Consider the following 13555-nt stretch of genomic DNA (forward strand, 5'->3'; position numbering starts at 1 on the left):
TCCTGGGGTGAGCATGGCCAACATTACCGCTCATGTGCTACTGAGTGGGGATGGAGAGAAGATGAAAATCGGCCACCCTACAAATGACCCAATGCCATACTTCAGGAAAACATGAAAAAACAACTCAATTACCGACCCACCTTTAACACGAAAATAAAACCTATCACTTGTGTCATTTGGATGGGGGCATGAGGGACCAAGATGATTCCAGGAGCCACACTGCAACAACCCATACAACTCCAAGAACTTGGATAGCAGAAGGGGAATTGTTCACATATTCCTCTGGGGACAAGCATGGCCAACATTATTGCTCATGTGCTACCAAGTGGGGATGGAGAGAAGATAAAAATCAGCCACCCAACAAATGACCCAAGGCCATCCTTTAGGCAAACCTGAAAAAACAACTTAATTAGCAATCCACCTTTCACACAAAAAGAAAACCTATCACTTGTATCATTTGGATGGGCACGAGGGGACCAAGACGAGCCAGGGAGCCACATCAAAACAACCCATGCAACTCCAAGAACTTAGAGAGTAGAAGGGAAATTGTTCACATATGCCTCCCAGGACGAACATGGCCAACATTACCACTCATGTGCTACCAAGTGGGGATGGAGAGAAGATGAAAATCGACCACCCTACAAATGACCCAAGGCCATCCTTTAGGAAAACCCAAAAAAAAACTCAATTACCAACCCACCTTTTGCACGAAAAGAAAACCTGTCACTTGTATCATTTGGATGGGCACAAGGGGACGAGGATGAGCTAGGGAGCCAACCAGAACAACGCATACCACTCCAAGAACTTAGAGAGCAGAAGGGGAATTTTTCACATATGCCTCTCGGGACGAGCATGGCCAACATTACCGCTCATGTGCTACTGAGTGGGGATGGAGAGAAGATGACAATCGACCACCCTACAAATGACCCAAGGTCATTCTTCAGGCAAACCTGAAAAAACAACTCAATTACCAACCCACCTTTCACAAGAAAAGCCAACCGAGGAACCAAGGCGAGCATGGAAAACATTACCACTCATGTGCTACCGAGTGGGGATGGAGAGTAGATTAGAATTAGCCAGCCTAAAAATGACCCAAGGCCATCCTTTAGCAGAACCAAACAAACATCTCAATTACTAGCCCACTTTTCACATGAAAAGCAAGAACCGAACTAGTTTACATGGGCACCCTCACACGACCCGACCTGACTGAACTGAACGAGCTTTCATGGTTGTCCTCACATGACATGACACAACACAACCCAACCTGACCTGCCCTATAAGGACCTGCAGTCTGTGCGACCAGCAGGATACACATCCCGTGTGAAGTTGGCGAGCTGCGGCTAAGGAAATGAGCGTGTGATGTGAAAAAGTGCATGGGAGGAGTCTTATATGTGTTTTTATACGGTGAGGACGAGATGGGTGAGTCACCGACAAGCTAACTGAACATTGGAGAAGTGTTGGGTGAGATGAGGGGGCGGTCCCATGTGATGGTCGGGCCAACCCACCTCATGGGCAAGCTAAACGTGAAGTTGGAGGTCGGCTGCATGATGGAAGGAAGGTCGGTCGGTTGGCACGACCACGCCTCACATCCATATACATAGGTAGATGAGAGGTGGCTGAAGGGAATTCAAAAATCATCCACAATCATCATACGAGCTCGAGCATCCATGAAGAGGTGCGAAGGAGGTGCAGGTCGAAGTGTGGAGGAGCTGGCATAGGAGGGACAAAACCGCAGGTTTGGATGCGTCCGCCTGTCGGGCAGACCTACACGGAGGTCGCACAAGTTTGGTGAATGGGTGAGTTTGGTAGGCAGACCACACGAAGGTGCGTCCACTGGGTGAATGGGTTCAGTAGGCAGGCTGCATGAAGGTGTGCTCGCCGAGTGAATGCGGTTGGTATCACAGGTGGAGGTGTGGGTGAGTTTGGTAGGCAGACCACACGAAGGTGCGTCCACTGGGTGAATGGGTTCAGTAGGCAGGCTGCATGAAGGTGTGCTCGCCGAGTGAATGCGGTTGGTATCACAGGTGGAGGTCCACACGAAGGTCTGCCTACCCACAGCTGGTGATACGGGTGAGGGGCTGCATGAGGCACCCACCCGTCGGTTGTAAGTGTGGGTGGAGGGCTACGCGAAGGCACCTACCCACCAATTGGTGAACTCGGGTGGAGGATGAACAAGGCGCCCACATGACGGTGAACTCGGGTGGAGGGTGCACGAAGGTGCCCACTCGAGGGTGAACTTGGGTAGAGGGCTGCACAAAGGAACCCGCCCGATGGTGAAATGAATTCGGGTTGAACGGTTCGTGTGAGGTTGCATGAAGGTGTTGCCTGAAGTGAAAATTTGGCTAAGTGTGGATTGTAAGAGTGATCATGTTATAGACATTTTTGTGCCTTACAGCATGAAGCATGAAATGTCCATAATCTAAGGGATCCAAAGTCCCTAAACATGTTGTTCCTACCCCTAGAGGAACAAGGTCAGCAAACCACAGCACTGAAAATCAGTTCTCCACCTGAAAACACTCAAAAACAAGCAATTTTTGGATCATGTCAACTGCTCCACTGAGCATCTGCGCTGAATGTCAACTACTCCTCTCTGTACCTGCATTGAATGTCAACTCCAACAAAGGCTACCTGCGCTGAGCGAGATTTGACATGTGGAAGTCTCATTCCTAAATTCAATGGAAATCCTGGCGAAGACCCGTCGAATCATGTGATGACTTTTCATCTGTGGTGTTCGTCGAACACATTGAACGATGATTCGATAAGGCTTCGCCTTTTCCAGAGGACATTGACTGGTCCGGCGGCTAAATGGTATATTGAATTACCTAGAGCCTCTTTCGACAATTTCAGTTCCCTAGCCACGACTTTCTTAACCCACTTTCAGTTACCTATAAGGTACGAAACTGGAACAGAGATCTTAACCAATTTCAAGCAGACAACGGCCACGCATATATCCGATCATATACATGAGTGGCGTCGTCGTCGCAGAATGGTAAAGACTTATGTTCCAGATCAGCTATTAGCTGAGTGGTTTATAAAGTCGCTTCTTCCTACTATAACAGAAGATGTGGCCAAGGGAGGGGTCGTAACAGAGGAGCAGGTTATTGCTCGTGCCCAATATTTAGACTTAGTGTATACTCAGTCTGGCATGCTCTATGATAAGATACCTGACGCCCCCAGACCGGAATTTTCAATTCCTCCTCCTCCTGGATCAAATAGTGACTCTCACGCCGGTAACGGTATGATTGGCACTGCAAACGCAAAGTCGACAAGGGATTCGAATAAGAAAGCCCGTAAGACTTCGAAACAAAATGCAAATCAAGAAATTCTTGCTTCGGAAATAAATGCCATATCTGCGGATAAAGGCAAAAATTCCAATCAACCAGGAAGCAAGAATAAGCAAAACAAAGGGAAGAAGAAGAGACAGGGTGAGTTATCTCCTGGAAAGAATTCTTCGAACTCTCCTAGGAAAGGAAAACCAAAAATTCCATGTTTTATATGTGACAAGGATCATTGGACAACAGACTGTCCGTACAAAGCTGAGCTTAAAAGATTCGTAAAGAATTCACAAACCCCAGCTGTGTTAACTGATCCGTTTCCGAATCCAGGTCAAAATCTGGTTGATAGTAGAAATGCTTCCCCGTCGCAAGTTCTAATGTTGTCGGTCTCAAAGCAACAAAATGATGCTTTGATTTCGACAAAGAACAAAGATTACGGGAATCCGCAGCTGTTGAATGGCAAGGAAAGAGATCAACCAAGCGGTTCGACGACAACTTCAGCAGAAGTTGTGCCACCATTCATCCTGAGAAGCATTCCAATGATCCATGAAAACAATCATTCTCTCCAAAATATCGGAGTCATTTTCCTAAAAAACCCTACTTTAATGGGTACTTTTGCCCTACCGCCTCCAAGTAATCTGGCGGAAATGGCCACAGTGGAATATGAAACCTTCTGTTTCTAATGGATCTAAGTTAGAGGATAGTTCCTTGCCGTGTCAACCTCATTAAAAAATGAAACGACCCCCCTGAAGTCTAGGGGGCATGCACTTCGTTTGCATTATTATGCTGGGGGCATGAAAAATTAATCGAGCAGTTTTAGCACATAGTTCATGCTCGTTAAAAAATAAACGCAAGATTCGAGCAGTTTTAGCACATAGTTCATGCTCATTAAAAAATAAACGCAAGATCCGAGCAGTTTTAGCACATAGTTCATGCTCGTTAAAAAATAAACATAAGCTGTGAGCAAGCTTCCCCCAGAGTTCAAGCTCATCCAGAAAAAATGAACCGGTAAATAACCATTTGAGAGCGTAAATCCGTCAGCCATAAAAGCCTTGGTCGTGTTTGCACCGTCACCTCCACTTTCCATTTGGCCGATCGTTCACCTCCATATGATTGTTTACCCATTTTGAGGAATAGCTACGAAGAGTGATTTCACCTAGCCATCCTTGTGACACTGCCGTGATTGGAAAATTCCAACCTGTACCTGGAATCTGCTGCTATCCCTGTTTATCACTCATTCCTCAAAAGACGAGTCTTCTTTGAGCTCTTTTCATCTGACTCGTAAAATATGAAAAGTTTGCCGAGTTTTGGCCTTCCAGCTCGTTAAACGCCCGGAAGAGCTATCCCTCCTCTAGATTTTAATCTTTTTGGACCTGAGGGATTATTGCACAAAAAGATCGAGCGCTTGTTTTGTTCGGCTCGTTAAAAGTACCGAAAACTCATCCCTTCTGTATTGTTTTATACTTTTTGGGACTTAAGGGATTAGATGACGAAAAAGAAATTTTGGAGTTAACTTTCTGTACCTTTTCAGACTCTCTAAAAATGAAAAGGACCGAGTTTTCCTTGTCGTTAGACTCGTTAAAATGATTAAATAGCGACAAACTTGTCTTTAGACGAGAACGAGTTTCCCTATCGCTAGGCTCGTTAAAACATAGCGATGGGCTTGCCCGCAGGGCAGGTTATAGAACAAGCATATGTTATCCTCCTCAAGCTTGACAAAAATAAAGAGGTACTGGTCAGAAATGACTGGGGAAAAATTGGGAGAACCTCAAAGCTTTAATGGTAGCAAGTCGCTCTTGAACATGACACTTTTCCTCCGTACCACATCGGGTTGGGTTGTTTCATTCACCGGTCTCATCACCATTGTCTTCGCCAAACCATCCACATTTGGGGTAATGCTACTGATCCATCGCATCAGTGTCGTTATATGTTCAAGAGATGTTGTTCAGAAAGAGTCAGTCGTGTCCCATCCACTGCCATACATTATCCTTCATCCATTCATGACCGCCACCCTGAATCATATGTCACAGATTGTTTTCACCTCCACTAAAATCATTAGCTCCGTTCCGTGTCACTGATGTGGGATTCATTAAGGCCCTTCTTTGACGGATCGCTTCTTGTCGACTTCAGCTCATTATCCAAGAAGTTGATCTAGGAACAACCCCTTCAGTACTTTGAAGCTTGCATGCCTCAATGGCAAGTTTCTCACTTCCGGCGACAGGTATACATCAATGACCTTCGACCGAAAGATTTTACGTGGTGTTCGACGCCAAGTCCTTTATTCACACCACATGAATTGTACTGCAGTACCTCGAGGGTCATTATCATTATCGGTGATTCCTCTCGTGCTTGTTAACAGTTTACATCATTGACTGGTAATCAAGCGATGTCTTTCCATGTTCGACTTCAGCGCAATTCTCACATGGATCGACTTGTACTTAGAGTGAAGATCGAACGAGTTTGAAGACCCCGGATCTAGTTTCATCCATCCGGGCTGCGATATATATTCAGGAAATATAAAGACATTTGACACGTACATCATTGCAGCAGATGATCATCCTACTCAAAGGATGATAATTTCAGCAGAGAATTATCAGTCTACCATCAGACGATCGTCTGTTCTATGTACCAAAACGAATTTATAAAGCTGAGCATGGGAATGCTCGCCTCAGCTAGATCATGAAATCAGAATGAAAAATAATGTATTGTATTGTATCTTATTATAGGTCACCTCTCAGCGATTGAATGAACTTCGGATCCTCCTGATAAAGCATTTCACCCGATAAACGACCTCATACTTTAGGGGGCAACTGTTATAGACATTTTTGTGCCTTACAGCATGAAGCATGAAATGTCCATAATCTAAGGGATCCAAAGTCCCTAAACATGTTGTTCCTACCCCTAGAGGAACAAGGTCAGCAAACCACAGCACTGAAAATCAGTTCTCCACCTGAAAACACTCAAAAACAAGCAATTTATGGATCATGTCAACTGCTTCACTGAGCATCTGCGCTGAATGTCAACTGCTCCTCTCTGTACCTGCATTGAATGTCAACTCCAACAAAGGCTACCTGCGGTGAGCGAGATTTGACATGTGGAAGTCTCATTCCTCAATGTGTCAATGCCCAGGAAGCTTCCAAAATGACACTTGGATCAGGGAATTCGCCTAGTGATGAGTAAGAGGTTCTTAAACTCCAAGTGGAAGCAAGGATCTCCAAGTGGACTCAAGAACTGAAGTATAATTGAAGTGGGAGAGGACACTAGTCAGCTCTCAAGCTGACTCATCCTTTCTCCAAAACTCCTATATATAGAGCTCTCTCATGAGGTCTAAGGAGGCTGGAATTTTGTGACTGTAAGGAAGTGCTGTTGGTTTGAGTTTAGAACTATTGGGTGATTGCTTTGAAGGAGGTGAAGAGGAGATTTCTTTCTGCTGGGAGGTGTTGCTGGATTGGGCCTCTTATGGTTGTAACACTTCTCGAACTTTACTTCTTCCATTAATAAAGCATTTGAGGTTCTTCTATATGCATGTGTCTCAATGATGTATTGTTGTACTTGTGTATTTGATTTATTCTAATCCTTGAATCAATTATGAATGTATGCTTCTTGTAGTTTCCCTCTCTTGCCTTTTTGCAGGATCTTTGTGTAGCTGGGCCAGTGAAAGAGCAAGGAGCTGGGAGCAAGCAACAAGGAGAGAAGATTGGATCAACCATTAGCGAAAGACATCGGTTAGTGGACCTCTTTCTCCCTTATTCTACTTTCATAAAGAAGAAACCTTAGATAGCTTTGCTTTCAGCTGTTGCTGAGGTACTATCACCCTTAGAGTGGGATAGGGTCATTCCGTATTGGATACTTTTCCCTACAACAGATCACCATGCAAGGTGTGCGCAAGGTGGGTAGCTCGTTGGCAAGACACGAAGTCTGAATTTTTCTAAGTATGAAACTTGGGGTTTCCAAGGTAATACTTGTAATTGTATGAAAATTGAAAATATAGTGAAATCGGGCAGACTCATATTCAGGGAGTTGCCCCTCCCTTTATAATTTTGCAATTGTGTTGTTTATGTATAATTGATGTGGATAATGAATGTGTATGGGTGTTCATTAGTATAAAGGCTAATAATAATACTTGGTGAAGAAAAATAAACTAAGTATCGAATGTTAAGACGTAGTCCATGAACATAAGTATTGGTGAAAAGAAAGTGTTCGGTGGTGCCACACCTCGCTATAAGTGGTTGAAAGACTACCACAAGTGTAGGGGTGTGACACGACCCAACCTGACGCGACTCGACTGAGTTTACATGGGTGCCCACACACAACTGAAAAGAAGGCACAAGGGAGAGACGGGAAAATGAACTACATGAATGTGCACAAAGCTCACCCCCGTCATAACTTAGAAATTTTGATACGAGCTCGTGTGCCCGGGCGCGCCTCACACTAAACGACCTGCCCGAACGAGTTTACATGGATTCCCTTAAACGACTCACCTGAACGAGTTGACACGGTCACCCTCAAATGACCCACCTGAATGAGTTTACATGGGCACCCACACGATGGTAACAAAGGGACAAGGGAGAGCCAGGAAAATGAGCTGCACGAACATGCACAAAGCCAACCTCGGGTCACAACATAGCATTTTTGATACGGGCTCATTCACCCGCATGCGCCCTCACCCAACCCGCCTGAACGAGTTTACATGGATGCCCTCACCCAACCCACCCGAACGAGTTTACACGGATGTCGTCGTCCGATGCTCTTGAACAAGTTTACATGGGCGCCCAGACGACCGAAACGAAGGGACAACGGAGAGACAGGAAAACCAGTTGCACAAACATGGACAAAGACGACCTCGGGTCACAAACTTAGAATTTTTGATACGGGCTCATTTGCCAGGGCGCACCCTCGCCTGACCCGCCTGAATGAGTTTACATGGATGCCCTCGCTCGGCTAGCCCGAATGACCCGCCTGAACGAGTTGACACAGACGCCCTCAAACAATCCACCTGAATGAGTTTACATGGGTGCCCACATGACTGTAATGAAGGGACAAGGGAGAGTCGAGCAAACGAGCTACACAAATGTGCATAAATCCAACCTCAGGTCACATCTTAGCATTTTTATATGAGCTCGTTCACCTGGGCATGCCCTCACCCAACTCCTCTGAACGAGTTGACACATATGCCTTCAAATGACCCGCCCAAACGAATTTAAATGGGCGCCCACACGAATGAAACGAAGGGACAAGGGAGAGCTAGGCAAACGAGCTGCACGAACGTGCACAAAGCCAACCTTGGGTCACAAATTAGCATTTTTGATACAGTCTCATTCACCCAGGCGCGCCCTCGCTTGACCTGCCCAAACAAGTTTACAGGGATGCCCTCTCCCGACCCACCCAAACGACCTACCCGAACGAGTTGACACATACGCCCTCAAACAAACCGCCCGAACAAGTTTACATGGGAACCCACATGACCATAATGAAGGGACAATGGAGAGCCAGGAAAATGAGATGCACCAAGGTGCACAAAGCCAACCTCAGGTCACAACTTAGCATTTTTTATATAGACTCATTTGCATGAGGGCGCCCTCACCCGACCCGCCCGAATGAGTTTACACAGACGCCCTCGCCTGATCCACTCGAACGCGTTGACACGGGTGCCCTCAAACGACCTACCTGAACAAATTTACATGGGTGCCCACACGACCATAACGAAGGGACAAGGGAGAGCCAGCAAACGAGCTGCATGAACGTGCACAAAGCCAACCTCGGGTCACAAATTAGCATTTTTGACACGGGCTCGCTCGCCTGGGCGTGCCCTCGCCCGACCTACCTGAATGAGTTTACACGGATGCCCTCGCCGACCCACCTGAACAAGTTAACATGGATGCCATCAAAGGACTTGCCTGAATGAGTTTATGTGGGCGCCCACATGACCATAACGAAGGGACAAGGGAGAGTCAAGCAAACGAGCTGCACGAACGTGCACAAAGACAACGTTGGGTCACAACTTAGCATTTTTGTTGCACAAGAGTGTACAACCTCTCCACTGACTCATACATCTCCATGTCATAACAACCTTTGCTTTGGAATTCTTCATAGGATGCCCATGAATGACACCTCTACACATTCTCCTGCATAATGTCCCTACATAAAATTTCATGCGCCATGTCTCCAACCTGATGTCCATGACTCTAGCTGTCCATGATGTCTAACCCAAGTAGACTCCATCCCAACATCTGGTCATCCAAATCCAAGTCTATAATCTATCATAAATAAGCCTTTCTCTAGGGCCCCTTGCTAAGGTGGTGCAGCCCCTTCCAACCAAGGTCCCTGCACCAACCTATCTCCAAGGTTTTCTACTGAGAAAGGAGGGCCAGGACGTTTCCTCCCTGACTCTCATCCACCCATGTATCAGATTGATTTTGCATCTTCGAGTATCTGTGTACAGCCTCAACCCCCTCGCATGTACAACCAAGCTCTCCAAGCTTGCATTTCGTTAACTGAAAGTCATATATGCCCATAGCATACCTGCAAAACTACACTATGCCAGTTGGATCTCTACCTGCATAATCCTCTCCAACCACTACTTCTGAAGAAGTACTTGGACTCCCATCATCTGCAACTCTTTCATGAAGATCATCAGTAGAAGATGTCTCTACCAAGTGCTTCAAGATTCGTGAGTCTGACCTCTCACTTACTTCCTTCTTTCTCGCTCTTGCAACGAAGTCAATCAACTTCCCTTCCTTCGTTGTTTGAGTCATACTCCCAAGTCCTCTTTGCTCCACATCCTCATGCTTTACATTCAGATCTTTGCGATACAAAGTCATAGAATTCATCCTCGGTCTATATCCCAAGAAAATCCTTCTATTCATCGGAGCCAACATAGTTCTTCCTTCAGCTGTGATTGTTACATAGTAATTTTTCACTGTCCTCACTCCAGTCTCCCTACTGTGTCATGTGTCCAAATTATACATGCTCAAGCTAGACGAATGCTCTTTGATGTTGCCAAATGACCCACTTTTCCAAAGGTTTCTGCCTCATCGTGTCTGCTTTCCAAATAAACGCACTGATGGGCACTCCAAAACAGTCCAAAAGTGCTGCCATCGCGAAAGTACACGTGATTCCTGCAATGGTAGAATTTCATATGACAACGCAACTGTCATTTGTAGTCTCCCGCAATGACATGACTACCTACATTATTCATTAGCGATGTCAGCATGACAGACCAGTTATGTGCCTGTGATGATCCAGATTGGGCGAATTTGTTCCAACAGTCGGCCTTCCAAATGACTCCAGACCTGGTTGTTGGCCTTGTTTATGTCGCCCTCCTTTCTTTGGCGTGGCTGTTCTGTCATTTGTGCTACCTTCCTTGGAGATAAGCTCATCCTCCCACCTTTCATGGGGACTCCTTCTCCTATTTAAACTCCCACCATTGCTATGAGCTACTAGTTTTGGAATTCTTAGTCTTTGGAGTGTTGTTGTTAGTACTGTGAGTTTGCTAGATAGCTGGTGTGAGTGTGACAAGTGTGGGTTTTTTGAGAGCTTAAGGAAGGTTGTGAAGTGCTTTTGATCTTGTGTAAAAATTGTGAGTGAGAGAGGCTTGTGTATTGGGAGATCCATCTCTAAGAGTGAATGCTTGAGGAACATGCTGGCTGGACCCTTCTGAGGAAGCTTGTGATGTCAAGACCTTGGTTGTAAGCTTACTCTATTTCATAATTAATGTAATCAATGATGTTTTCCTGTGTCTTGTATGCAATGTACTAGATAGCTCATGATTTCTTGAATTTATGGGTAAATAGATCATTTTTTGTATCCGGTTACGTGCTTTGTTGTACTTCCTTTGCTTTGTTTCAGGTTGATTACTCATCAGGAGAAGGAAGTGGAAGCTAGAGTAGCGCAACGGAACTCCATCGACCATTGGTTGAGGTAGGCCTCCAACTTGAACTATTTAAGGAAAATTGTTGTTGATTTGTCCTTTGTTTGTTACTAGACCCACTCCAGGGCTAGAGGTGTTTCCTCTATCCATAGGAAGCCATGTCTACCACCTTACAAGTCGTAATGCACCGAACACATCATTTAGGAAGATTGATTATTGTACAGAAAATCCCTTCTTTTCATATGACTGCCAAGGTGTATATGCAGTTTTACGGATTTGTCTGGTAAACCTTTTGGCTAGTTCTCTAGATTAGTCACTTTCATTCCTTTTCAGACTCCCTAAAAGAAAAATTCCATCTGAGCACTTGTCACTTCAGGCTCATTAAATATTGGAAGGTGACTAGAGTCATCTTTTGTTCTTTTCTCGACTCTTTAAAGATGAAAAGGTCAAGTTTTGTTCCTGTGTCTTAAAATTTATTCGGCCACGATTCACATTTACCCGGTTAGATCTTGTTTTGTGTTAGCTTGAGTAGGGTTCTTTCTCATTCTCGATGGCAACATCCCTCGAGTCTACCGGCCAAGGTTTTCCCTCCGATGGAAACCCTAGTCCTTTTCCTCCTTTTGGGAATGCCGGTGCTCCCTATATGGCAACCTTGTCTTTTCCTGGGATAACCATCCGTTTTCCTGTATGGTTGTTCTCAATCTCAGTGGTCCCGAGTGTCATCACTCAAGTCCCACTATCTCCTTCATCTAAACCAAGACATGGTGATTCCAAGGTGGAGCCTGCACCTTCTTCAACTGTTTCTTCCTCCTCCTCTCCTCCTTCACTTGGTGAAAGTCTCAAATTAAGTAACTAGGAGCCTAAGAAGAAGAAGAATACAAAGAAGAAGAAGAAGTCTGATAAATCCAAGGCCACCTGTACAGTTACCGCTCCGAGTCCATCCCAAGGTGAACCACCTTCTACTACTCCGCGGAAGGTTAAGTTTCCTTGTAATTTGTGCAAGGATGACCACCTTCTTCGTGACTATCCTGGCATTCCATGGATCCTAGAAGTATGGTCTCACGATCAAGTTTGTCCCTCATCATCCTCTGAAGCTCAAGGCGATGCTATTCTAGCAACTACCAATGGTAAGAAGGAAGGGAAGATTTGATTCCCCTGTAGGCTAATGTGAAAGCCTCCATCCCCTTCACCTTTGTTCGCTCATGGATAAAGCTTCACCCATTTTGGAAAGCCTTACAGCTTCTCCACCCCAACTCCTCGTTGGTTATCAGTGGCTCTCTTTAGACCCTCCCTCCATTGACAAAGAGATTGACTTAGATTCTTCTATTGTCTGTTCTCCTCCTTCTGAGCCTGGTTGTGCTAAGCCTATTCCAGACCAACCATTGGTCAGAAAGAGTGTCAACTTGGGTTCACCACCTGTTGATTACTCTGTTTCGGAAGAGCATCATGCTCATGTTCTTCTCGTCTCATCAGATTCTCCGGCGTCCAAAAATGACTCTCCTATCTTCTGATCCCGAGAGTCCTTCTTCGGTTCCTGGGGGGCAGGGGGGAAATCATACAATTCCCCCACCAAGTAGTTTGGACATCACTTTCTACTAGAGCCATTTGACCACTTTCCACCTTCCATCCTATGTGCCTTTTGAGATTACAGTACACGCCTATGATAAGGCAGTACCTGGCATTGTCCTGGATGAAGGTGTGTCTGTTAGTCTTATGCCCTCCACTACTTGGCAAGCTTTGGGTTCCCCACAGCTTGTTCTGGTCACACAGAATCTGTTGGCATTTGACGGAGAATCTTTTCAACCCCTCAGCATCCTCCCAAAGTTTCCTATTACTTTGGGGGGAAAAACCATCTATATCGACGTCATGGTTGTCCAAGGTGCGAATTTTAGTCTTCTCCTTGGCCGTGACTACATTTATGCCATGGGGGCCCTCATTTCTTCCCTTTTCTGTGTGGTTTGTTTTCCACACGAAGGAAGAATAGTGACTATGATCAGTTACCATTCTCTAGTCCCCCGGTGCCTCCTGCGCAGCAGTCATCCCCTCTCAGTTCTTGCTCTCAAGCAGTACCTTCCTTGCCACAAGTCAATTATGTGGCTACCCATTCCGTCTCTGCATCTGCTGCTGATCATGCAGATGGTCTCGTACATCATGTACTGGGGGTATTGGAACCCGACCTATCATTGGTGCACCCTGACATGTGTCCCTCCTAGAGTGCGTTTCTTCCATCCCGTGAAGACCTCTTGGGAGCCACGTTCTTGGATGGCCCATGAAAAAGGTATACGAGCATAGTTCCCGATCTTGTGTCAAGCTCGCTTAAAAATGAAACAAGGGGATGTGGAGCATAGTTCCTGATCTTGTGTCAACCTCACTTAAAAATGAAAAAAGGGTTACGAGGATAGTTTGTTCC

This window comes from Pinus tabuliformis, chromosome 9, assembly GCF_031772625.1.
Source record: "Pinus tabuliformis cultivar Carrire ecotype Pingquan chromosome 9, CPIR1, whole genome shotgun sequence".
NCBI classification, from domain to species: domain Eukaryota; kingdom Viridiplantae; phylum Streptophyta; class Pinopsida; order Pinales; family Pinaceae; genus Pinus; species Pinus tabuliformis.